Below are 12,234 nucleotides of genomic sequence, written 5' to 3'. Positions count from 1 at the left end.
CTTGAAAGTTGGAAACAAAATAAAACGTGCAGCAACCAGAATATCAACCAACCAAAATTTGTCATTCAATTCCCGAGACAGCGCTTCGATTTTTAAGGCCTTGTTTATACGCTAAAGTAAAAACAATTACGCACATGTAAATGGGTCATTATTTGAGGTCCGGCAAAATATCCGGGAGATAGCCTATCAGGCAGTGCGCGGATCTAGGTGGGTTCCGCCTCCCCCGTAGATCTTTTTCTTGGGAAGTTGATCTTCAAATTAGTTTTCAAGGTTGGCTTGGCTCAGATTTTTTCATCTATGGCTCAAATTTTAGGCAATTTCTCATAATTTTTGAAAATGTTAATTTCATTAAAGAGCACTGGGTTATTTTTTATGAATTCTTTCAGAAGTTTTGTGGTATATTTTTTGCTAGCGAGTAAACGATATAGCGCTTTCTCAGCATTAATCTTTGTTATGCATTCCGGCGGGGCGCTAGTGTGACTAACTGATGGGACTCTATAGTTTTCTGATCTGCTTCCATCATAGTGTGCAGAGGAGTATGAATCCCCTAGGTTTATTTCATCCCCCTTCTGTTAATCTTACCCCTTTCTTTGTACAGAAAATCTGTTTCGAAGGCAATTTGCTCAATGCACCCCCAAAATGACAAGTAATACAGTATATATACAGTCACAAGTCAATAGTTTCACGACAATGACATAATTGTCACAATGTGACCATTTGTATATAATTAAAAAACCAAAAATTCATAAACCCCCATTTCTTATTTTGATTCCCTCCCCATTTCTTATTTTGATCCCCCTACATTTCCACCCTCCCCAGTTTTTTTGGGAAATATTGGTACCCCGCCAGCTAGTCACACTAGCTTCCCGCCAAAATGCGTATCAAAGATTAATTTTGTTTTAACGTTTTATTTTGTTTCAAACTTTCAATTTTTTAATTAATTGTCTTGCGAACTTGGTTCAGGTAACTCTCATCCTTTTTGTTGCAAATCTTGTAGATGACTGATGTTGTTTTTTCTGAAAGCTAGATTTCCTAGTGTGACTAACTGCCCGCCCCCTACAAAAAGGCCTCCCGAAAATTTGGCATCCCTACTATTAAAAAAGGGGGTACAAACTATGTCCATGCTCTCATGCTTTTAGATCTTTAATTTTAGTGCAGTACTAAAAAATCAACTCCAATCAAGATGCTTAAAAACGTATACAATGCTGTGTTCAAAAGGACATCCACTTTTGCCGCTACTATCCTAGTTGGGGCTTTTCTTTTCGAAAGAACATTTGATCCATTGATGGATGGTATCTGGGAACGTGCAAATCAAGGAAAATTATGGAAACACATTGAACCAAAGATTGCGCAGTTCAGAAGATTGTTCAATCAAATTATCATATTTAACTTTTGTTAACACTTTCATTTCACTCGTATGTACGTTAAAAAAAAAACGGAGTGAAATTTTCATTATTGTTTTATTTACCACTTTTGCTCCTGTGATTCCAAAACATTCCGTATTAGTATACATGTGTGTACCAAACCAGGGCTAACTTACTATTACCTGAAGCATTCTAATTGACTTTTGAGAAAATATTTTGGTAAACATTATTCTCGAAATTGTTTTGAAATTAAATAAAAGATCACTTTTAAATTAAACACAACCATTTGACTTTTTTTCAAGTCTTGTATATATTTTCAATCCTTTGCTTATTTTTCTCTTTTCCAGATCAACATATTAAAGTAAATAAAAATTGATGCTGGTGTTTCCTTCAAAGTTTAGTCAACTGGTACGTACAGCCATGACAGAATCATCCATCGGTTCAGCTCTAGCAAGTGTTCGCAACAACATATCTAAAATCCATTCTGATTTTTGCAAAGTAAGTTATAAATCTTTATTTTCTCTTTGGTAGTTTTCAGCATTTTTTTAAGGGCTTTTAGACATCCAACTGTTTATGGAGTATGTTTTAAATGTTTAGATGATTTTAAGAATTTTGAGCCAAAAACTTAGATTGACATTCAGATAATTAGTTATGATTTTTTTATAATTGGCTTTTAGACATCTAACTGTTTATAGAGTATGTTTTAGATGTTTAGATGATTTTAAGAATTTTGAGCCAAAAACTATGCTATGATTTTTTGTAATTGTCAGTTTTAATAATTTATTTTTAAATGAATTTGAGCTTTGTCAGATTTTGCAAGTGTTTTCAGTCTAGTCAGGAAATTTCATTTTTCTTTTTGGTTTAGAAAATTTGAAGACACGCAAGATCCAGAAGCCAGAGATCATGTTCTTGTCACAACACAGCGCAGAAAACATACCTTACGTCACAACCAAACATAACAGCCATGACAGTTTTTGGCTACTACCTGGTGTCAGTACCTCGCTTTTCTGTTTTGGATGTGCAATTGAAAACCTGGAGGATAAATCTGTATTGAATTACCGAAAGAAACATATTCTAACTGACTTGCTAGAGATTTTACTCACCAACAAGACAATATGGCAGCTTTTTGCAAGCAAAAACACAATCTATCGGCATGTGATTACTATATTGCTCAATATCCTAATCGAGAACAGTGACAAGGAAATGGGAGAGTTGAGTTTAGAGCTATGTTTATTGATGACCAAACGAACATCCCCTGAAAAAACTGCACCTCTTATCATGGATCAACTTTTAATCAAATCCAAAAGTTTCGCTAATCCAAGCTTCATGACTTTCTTGAAAACTCTCATTACTGCTGTACCGTCGGTTGTATTGAGTCTTTGTGACAACAAAGCCTTATTCGTAAATGAACTTCTCCAGTTTATATCAACCTGTAAAAATGATATGCATCAACACTCCTGGTCACTGCTCGCTTCAATACTAACTGCTGTTGTATCTGAACAAATACCATTATCTCAAAACGTTTTGAAACAAATTCTGAAAACAATTGTTGATTCTAATTCAACATCTATTACTACTGATATTGAAATCATGAAATGTTTACAACCTTACTTAAACATTAAGAGTGCTCAAACTTTATTACTTGAACACGAGTCTTCACATTTTACGACAGTATCGAATTCAGTTCTTGAGTTAATCAAGAAAATGTTACTGTGTAGCAGTGAGGAATGTAAACGGATTGCCATTTCATGTCTAACTGATATCGCCAGGATTGACGGTATCGACAGCTCGAATAACCAAGATGCAGAGTTTTCATCGCTTCTCAATTTCATCATACAGAAAGGGATAACTGAATATCTACTTGAACTTTTATCATCGTCTCAAAGTGCTGTTTTGTGCCAGCTGTTTCAATGTTTAGAAAAGTTGTCGCACTCCAAAAAATTTCATTCCCTTGGACACATGGTGTATGGATTCTCAGCTATTCTAAAAGCTGTTCACTCCTCCGACGATCGAGCTTGCTGTATGCAAGGTTTAGTTTTGATCGATTTGATTCTTGAAGGGCGCTCTAACGAAGGAGTCAAAACAAATATAACCGAATCGCAAATTGACGAACTAATTAACCTTGTTAAAAAATGTTATACCTCCAGCGACGATAAAATCAAATCCAGTGCTTCGCGTTGTTTATGTACGTTCCTACAATCTTCAAAAACCATTTCATCAGCCAACCATGAAAAGATACTGAACTTATTTGAACTATCCTTCCAATACATGGAGCGAGAAATCTCAACATCACTTAATTCACAATTGAAGCAATACCAAATCGATCTTGCATCCTATACATACAAATCTGTCCTCATTCTATTGCATCACATCTCTAATAAAGAAAAAATCACCAGCTCTGCAAGCTCAATCGATCAACAAAGTCAATCTGAACACACCAAGACCATAACAGATTTGTTATTTTTCATGTGTGATAAATACTTTATCCCGCAAGCAGTCTTGAAATTTCTACCTCGTCGGGATTTGAAATTCCAGGAAATCTTTTACCAAATGATTCTACACATCATGGAACTTGATGTAACCAAAGGAGAAATGCTTGCCAAGAAAATGTGCGAATCTTCTTTCATATCATTGGTCTACGATTTCAAAGTCGTTGCTGCTCGTCTATCCAATGATCCCAAATTAACATCAGTGCTTGGCAAACTACTCATGTATCTTTGTATGGCGATTGACAGTTCAAATGTCCATCAATCGTTCGACGAGAATCTACTAAACAATATAACACATTTCAACACACCAATCCAGGAATGGAGACAACTTCTGAGGACAACGATTCCACCGAAGACTACAAATCCAGCCAACGCACAGTACTTCTCATCCTTTTAGCATGTAGCCATATGGCTGGCTGTATATTAATTCCTCTACCCGTCTTGCAACCATTTCTCGAGAGAACAGCCATGAACCCTACTCTCCTTTTCTCATTCACGACATTGGGGAAACGATACTTTCTTTATCTATGTTGTCAAGTCGACATGTGTAATACGCAGCAATCGAGCCAATCGAATTCGACGTACCACAAACTGATATGGCAGATTTTCACCGATCAAAAAGAACATTTAGAACTGTTATTCCATAATTCGAACCTTTTTCTTGCTTGGTTACTTCGAATGAACATACCCAACAAGATATACCAGTCGTTTATCGAAAGACACTTCGCCTCATCCGAACTCGATTCCTCAAATTTGACAACAGCTCTCGACCAATCAAGCACGTTATTCATTTTCGTAGAACGATCTATCAAACAGTTCAGCTCTTTCAACAATGAAACTGTCCAAACGAATCTTTCATGTTATTTAGAATCTCTATTGAGCAACAATAATATCGGCCATGAGAGATACGGCTACTTGAAACATCTCATCCATAAAGGTTTACTCTTTACTGAGGAATTCAATCATGTGGTCATTGCTATTTTCATTAAACTTCTTAATACCATCTCCACTCATTCAGATTCCCAAATCTCTGACGAAGAACTCAAACTATTCTGCCGTATCATCGAATACATCCGCGAAGACGCTGTTCCTACTCTTCTAATCGAAGCACTCAAATACAGTTATCTGATTTTGACCAGATCCATTAACTGCAGGATATGAAACCAATATCAATCGCTGTAAAAGAATAACACCATCTTTTCCACGTTTTCAAAGCTCTTCTTCAACAACGAAAAAGTTCTTCAAACATCAAAAACCACTCTCTTACTGGAACGTCTCTATTCATCTATCGTGTTGATGACATCCCAATTAATGCTATGTTCGCACATGTTCGCTACCAAACCTCCCAACCCAACGGTCGTCAACAAAACCTTACTCATTGAGCTGTTCTCTTGTACCAACTTGCCAATTTTACAGTTGTCACTCACCAAATTTTGGAACTATATTTTCCAGTTAGGCGATCAAAACGATATGATTCGATTCCTCGATTCAGAAAACAATGAATGTAATCTATCTATCGGAAAACGATTACCAATTACTGTTGATTATTCTAGAGAACATTGTAGGCCACCAGGAACCTCTCCTAGGCTACGGAGCTGTCTACTGTCTATTAAGTATGATCAAGAACTTACCTGTGACCAGAGATTACTTCTTTTCGTCACCCTGGACGCAAATACTGTACGATACACACTGCGATTCAACATCGGAAACCACCAACGCCTTAATGGTAACCCTTCACCATTTATCTGTTTATAATAAAGAGACTTCTCCGTTAAAACAATGCTCAAAACGCTCTTGATTCACTTGCCAATACCACACAAATCATGGAAAAACCAGAATCTCAAAAACTTGGTGCAGAACTTTTGTTGGTACTTTTGAACTATGTTCGTGAGATCTTGGACCAATATCTTCATCAGATGGAGTACGATCATTTGAAGCGATTCAAAGGTGATTTGAAGAATCTGGATAAATTCTGGAAAAGTCGAGAAACACAGACATCATTAGAATTCATTGATATATTTGGTTTGTTTTTCTCCAGTGATGTACGTTCAATCGATGTTTCGAGTTCTATCATTGAGATGAGGAAATTGTTAGAAAAACGGATAACTGAAATTGATGATGATGAAACCGAATCGGATGATGGAGACTAATCCCAATTTCCCCGATTCTGGTTCAGGATTTATTTTTAATTTTCCTCCTTTTAAAACTGTTTGATAACTTTTGAGATCATTAACAATACCATCTATATCATCCTAAGGGTTTTTGATGTGCAAGCTAAAGCGGCGTTTGCGACGACGGGAACCGTCTAGTTATTTTCTAAAAGTTTGGAATTAACTTCAGAAAGCTAGTATTAAAAGAAATCTTTGTAGGTCGATGTTAAAGTATAAACGGGTCTTAAAATATTTTGCGTCTTTAGCCACAGTCCATTATGAGTCAATTTACTTTTTACTACAGTTATTTTTCAGTATTTTTCTTGGTATTTTTAACATTTTTTCAATAGTTTTTCATTGTTACGTTACCAGTTTGAACTTAATGAATGCGTTTCTTGAAAAGTAGATACACTGAGGAAAATTCTTATTTTCAGTTGAAGGCAGCAAGTTGTTTGTTGTAGGATTCGAATCCGTTGTAGAAAGAAACCTATAATCTTTAACGTTAAGATTTAAAAACCCTAGACTTTTTTCTATAGTCCTTACTTTTTCTTTCATTTAGTACGAATTTATTGATTATCAAAAGTTAGATTGTTCTATGTAATGTTTAATAAGATTTTAAAGTTTAAAAGCATTTAGAAACATTTAGAAACTCAACAAAAATCAACGTACTGTATCTCGTTGCTCACTGCTGCAACCTTTCTCTCTACTTCTAACTCTAATTTTGAAATTTTCGGTCCAAATCCCAACTCCGGTTTATATATACGACTTTAAAATTAAACACTTTATACCTGAGTGTAGGATTGCTCTCAATTTTTCCTTTTTAAGTTTTGGCCAGAGAGAATAATTGAACCTCCTGCTAGAATTAAATCATAAATTGATTTTAAACTTGATTTTTTCAAGTAAATTCAATGAATTTTCTGAAAAGTGTTTATCTATCCTTTAGAACAATAGATTTTGCTATTTTTGAAAACAACTTTTCACTTTTTTTAGCAATCTCTATTGTTGGTTAAACTGGTTACAGTATTAATGGCTGTTCTTTTAGAGTACTGGAATTGAGTCAAAGGAGAACTACCTTGTTTGATAGCTGTCAGCAAAACAACTTTTCACTTTTTTAGCAACCTCTATTGCTGGTTAAACTGGTTACAATAATATTAATGGCTGTTTTTTTAGAATGTTGGTCTTGAGTCAAAAGAGTTACCATGTTTGATTGCTGTCAGCAAAACAAAACCATCGACAATGATTGAAGATGCACATGCTAATGGTCAAAGAGATTTCGGTGAGAACTATGTATGTTTTATTATATATTGTGTGCAGTGACTATAGAGGGTCAGTATTTTAAATTCTCAGATTCAGCTGAGCTAAAATCTTACAATCTATATCTGTTTATACATTTTTTTAATAAGCAACCGATTTACTAAGGGTCCAGCCTTGAAGCTGAGCATGAACTGGGAAAGCAACCAAAAATGTACATGAAAAAGAGGCATTTTCAGCATTACCTTATTGGCCCTTTTTACGCCACGAGCCCAAAAATAACGGCAATAAGGGCCGATAAGGTATTTGGCATCAAAATGTGTACCGATGGTATTTGAATACCTAATTTGAGGCGGTATTTTGGACATAAAACGAGCCAAAAGCCAAAAGTTTTGAAGTTGATTGACATTTTTAGCTTAAAACTCATAAGCAATTTCGGAAAATCCTTAGCAACTCCAGCCCTGAGCCGAAAATTGGGATTGCTTGTAAAAAAAGGTGTATATCTTAAAAAATTTGTGGCAGCCTTTAGACTTTGCCTGATTATGTGATCCTTTGGTGTATATGGGTTGCTTTTCATATTTCGAAAAATTTAAAATTTTGGGCCTGGGGACATTTTTAATTTCGCATAGCGAAAGTATTACGATAGTCTTTCTGTGTGTGTGTGTGGCGAGAAAATTTTTTGGGCGCAAATTATGGCGTGGGCGTTTGGCTACGGGCGGAATACGGCCAATATTCTAAAGGTGGACTCACTCACAAAGATAAAAAACAGCGCTTTTCTTGATAATTAAAATACTCTAGTGCAATACGTGTAACCAAGCCTTTGTAAACATTCATCTTCATCATGAGAACTTTTTAATGGCTGCTTGATCATTGATTGCACATGCTTTTGAAACTTGCTGCTGCTGTATAAATTTTTATCATGTTTTCTGGTCTTTTGTAGAGTATTTAAAGAGGTTTATTATTCGTTTACTACTAAGTATTTTATGTTTGTGTAGTTAGTGAATGCACCAATAGTTGATAATGCTCAGTAAGTAGTACAAAAAGAGTTAATTTTACATAACAACAAACATATAAACCCTCTTCTTCAAAAAACTACAAACAGCACAGGTATGATATTTGTTTCCTTTTTTCGTTTGATTATGTAAGTTTGATGACAGTTTTTTATCTGATGAAGTTTGATTGTTGTTCGATGAGTTTGGATTAAGAAAAAGTTTCAGCTTTTCCTCCCCGATGCCAGGGCAGGCAGGCGATGATGTCAACCGAACCCTATCAAACCAATTTTGGTAATTGAACCATCAAATTTCATCAAACAAAATCGAACAATAGGTGTTCGATTATCGAACCTGATCGAACAGTAATTGAACTTTACCGGAAAATCTTCAGTTTGATGTTTGATTATATCGCAGTTCGATTAAGTTCGATCAGTCAGCTCAATCAAACACATGGTTCGGTAATCGAACAGTTCGATTGACATCGCCTGGCCGATGGGATGATAGATATTGGCCTGCTCTTTAAAGGGACATTAAAGTAGTAAAATGTAAACATTGCGCGAACCACGTGTCATTAAAGAGAACAATTAAAATCACGTGTCCAAAACAAACTTGTAAAACAATTGAACAATCAAAATTAGCCATATTTGGTTTGATTTTTTATTTTGACATGTGACATTTGTTTTGATTTTTTATCCGCTGCATACAGTTTGTTATGTCCTTTTAAGGTTTAGTGTGGGTGTCTGCTAATAAACCGTCAGAGTGTAAAAAGAATGGGCAACAAGGTACCGTCAACTGCTCTAACTTGGGACGATTGGTCGAAACATGGGACTGCTGCATATCTGGTCTGTATTTTCACTAACTGTAAAATCGAAAGAGAAATCGTGTATTTTTAAATACGCCGTTCCTTAACTCAAATCAAATGACTTTGAAGGTTCGGTGAAATGGTGCCCGAATTGTCGTCCCATGTTTTGTCAGATAGTCCCAAGTTAGAGCAGTTGACGGTAATAAATCAAACTAATTGAGCTTCAATCAAACTTCACCGATCTTGATACCCCTTTTGCTAATCAGGATTTTCATTTTGAATCATTAAAAACTCCAGTGGTACCGTTGTTTTGTATGAGATTCCCATTTCCGCACGCTGGAATCTTTCCCCTATACCTATTTTGAGATATTTCTGGCAAGAGATTGGGGGGGGGGTTTGTTTTAATGGGATGCAGTTAGAGCAGTTATAAAGGAGTCAATGTTGTGATTTGCTAGAAGGGCCATTAATTGATTACGTATAATATTGATTCTTTTACTGTTTTTAGCACTTACTACTTTCACTGGTGTGTAAACATTTATTTTATGATTTTGAAAGATTTACGGTCAACCTAGAAATAATTAATATTAAAGGTCTCTATTATAGCATCAGAAAATAATTGAAGATTGAAAATAATTGCATCACTTTCAGTGAGGTTTAGTCAATTTATATCTGGTGGGAAAATTTGAGTGACAGGTGCGGTGGTGGTAAATAAATCCCCATATTCTATCTTGACCGAAGTCTGTATCCTTAAGTTACGAGCTTTTCTTAATATATTTTTATATGGATTATTTTCACTTTTCCAAGGAGTGTGATTATTTACGTGGGTCCCGTGCCCTCGTGGGTCCCGTGGGTCCCGTGCCCTCGTGCCCCCGTGGGTCCAAAAAAAAACCCGTGGGTCCAAAAAAAAAAACCCGTGGGTCCGAAAAAAAAACCCGTGGGTCCAAAAATAAAACCCGTGGGTCCAAAAAAAAAACCCGTGGGTCCAAAAAAAAAACCCGTGGGTCCAAAAAAAATCCCGTTGGTCCAAAAAAGAAATCCCGTGGGTCCAAAAAAAAACCCCGAAAAAAAAATCCAACTTCGCGGATTTCATTGGTTGGTTTGGTTCCGGAAAAATAAATGTCTCGAAACATTCTATTGTTTGCTTGTGTGTTTTAAACTGCGGGTCGGTTTTAGATATTGTCTGCGGGAGACTGAGTGTTCGAAAGTCTTTTTCTGGAGTTCACATGCGCATTACGATAATATGTGGCCGATCACCACGTTCTCTCAGCGTGCTTTCCGCACCCGGGGGGGGGTGTTTAGGCAAATGGAGGGTACGGTATGTGCCGCCCTTAAGGGTAGCTTTTTTGGATTTCCAAAGTCCCGCTAAGGGTCGGAAAAATCAGAAAATCAAATTTCAGTCCCACTAAGGGTTGGAAAAATAGGAAAATTTCAACTTTCTACCCCTACCTAAAGATCGAAGGTCAAACTTGGTCAAATTTGTCCCGCTAAGGGTCATTGAGTCCAATCCTTTTTAAACCAGCAACTAGTTTCTCGTTAATGATTTTGGTTGGCCTTCCTCTCCTTCTTAACGCCATGTTTATTTGAAACGCTGTTATTGCGTTCAATGTGTGTCACTCTACCACAAGGTACCCACTCTCCACCGTAGCCCCTATGATTTGGGTAAAAAAACCTTACTCGACATTTGAAAAAAATATATTTTCACTCGTTAAACTGTTAACTCGGCTTTTCAAACCGTAAGTTTCTTTTTAGATGAGATCGTATGTTTTTAAACGAAGATAGTATGTTTTTAAAAAACAAAGTATTCTTTTAAAAGATAATATGTTTTTAAAAGAAGATAGTATTGTTTTAAAAAGATAGTATGTTTTTAAACAAAGATAGTATTGTTTTAAGAAGATAGTATGCTTTCAAACGAAGATAGTATTGGGTCTGATTAGGGGTCTCTTCAAAGTCAATGAAGTTTACTTTCGATTAAAGCAAAAATGAAGCAAGTCTTTTCAACAGTGAGAAATCGCCCTGCAACAAACTTTCTCATTTGTCAATTGCTAGAATCCGGAAACTTTCTCTTTCTGGCGGTATTGAAAGAGTTGATATTCGACTGTTTTGTCCTACCTTGAACTCGAGAAAAAGTCTTTCGAACACTCAGTCTCCCGCAGACAATATCTAAAACCGACCCGCAGTTTAAAACACACAAGCAAACAATAGAATGTTTCGAGACATTTATTTTTCCGGAACCTAACCAACCAATGAAATCCACGAAGTTGGATTTTTTTTTCGGGGTTTTTTTTTGGACCCACGGGATTTCTTTTTTGGACCCACGGGAGTTTTTTTGGACCCACGGGTTTTTTTTTGGACCCACGGGTTTTTTTTCGGACCCACGGGTTTTTTTTTGGACCCACGGGTTTTTTTTTCGGACCCACGGGTTTTTTTTTTGGACCCACGGGTTTTTTTTTTGGACCCACGAGGGCACGAACCCACGAGGGCACGGGACTCGGGTAAGTTATGGCATGTCTTAAAATTACCATAATTTTTAGATCGCATTAGCCGACAGAAAACGACCAAACAAATGACTGAATATGAAGGGTACTATGATGTAGTTTCTAGCCTGATGTGTAACCTAATTGTTTTTTCGCTAATTTTCGCGAAAAACCGTAAAAACTGATTATGGACGTCGTAATCGATGACGTCCATCAAAACTAAAAATTGAATTTCAACGATTGTTTATCCATTGTCTTCAAACTTTCACCAAAAGATGTATCCCACTAAAGTCGAATCATTTGAAAAAAAAACTTTTTCGAAATTTTGATTAGTCAGCAAAAAAATATATTTCTTGTTTTTTGCTAATTTCTGATGACGTCATCAAAATTTCGAAAAAAATTTCTTTTTAAATGGTCGACTTTAGTGAGATATATCTTTGGGGAAAGTTTGAAGACAATTGGATATAAACCGTTTTTGAGAAATTCAATTTTTATTTGATGACGTCATCGATTATGACGTCATAATCAGTTTTTTGCGGTTTTTCGCGAAAATCAGCCGAAAAAAAACAATTAGGTTACACATCAGGTTAGAAACAACTTCATTATAGTACCCTTCATGTTCAGTCATTTGTTTGGTCATTTTCTGTCGACTAATGCGATCTAAAAATTATGGTAATTTTCAGTTTTTGAGACATGCCATAACTTAACCGAG

Source organism: Clytia hemisphaerica, unplaced genomic scaffold, assembly GCF_902728285.1.
Source record: "Clytia hemisphaerica strain Z4C2 unplaced genomic scaffold, Clytia hemisphaerica genome assembly, whole genome shotgun sequence".
NCBI classification, from domain to species: domain Eukaryota; kingdom Metazoa; phylum Cnidaria; class Hydrozoa; order Leptothecata; family Clytiidae; genus Clytia; species Clytia hemisphaerica.
Note: the sequence above shows the minus strand (reverse complement) of the source record.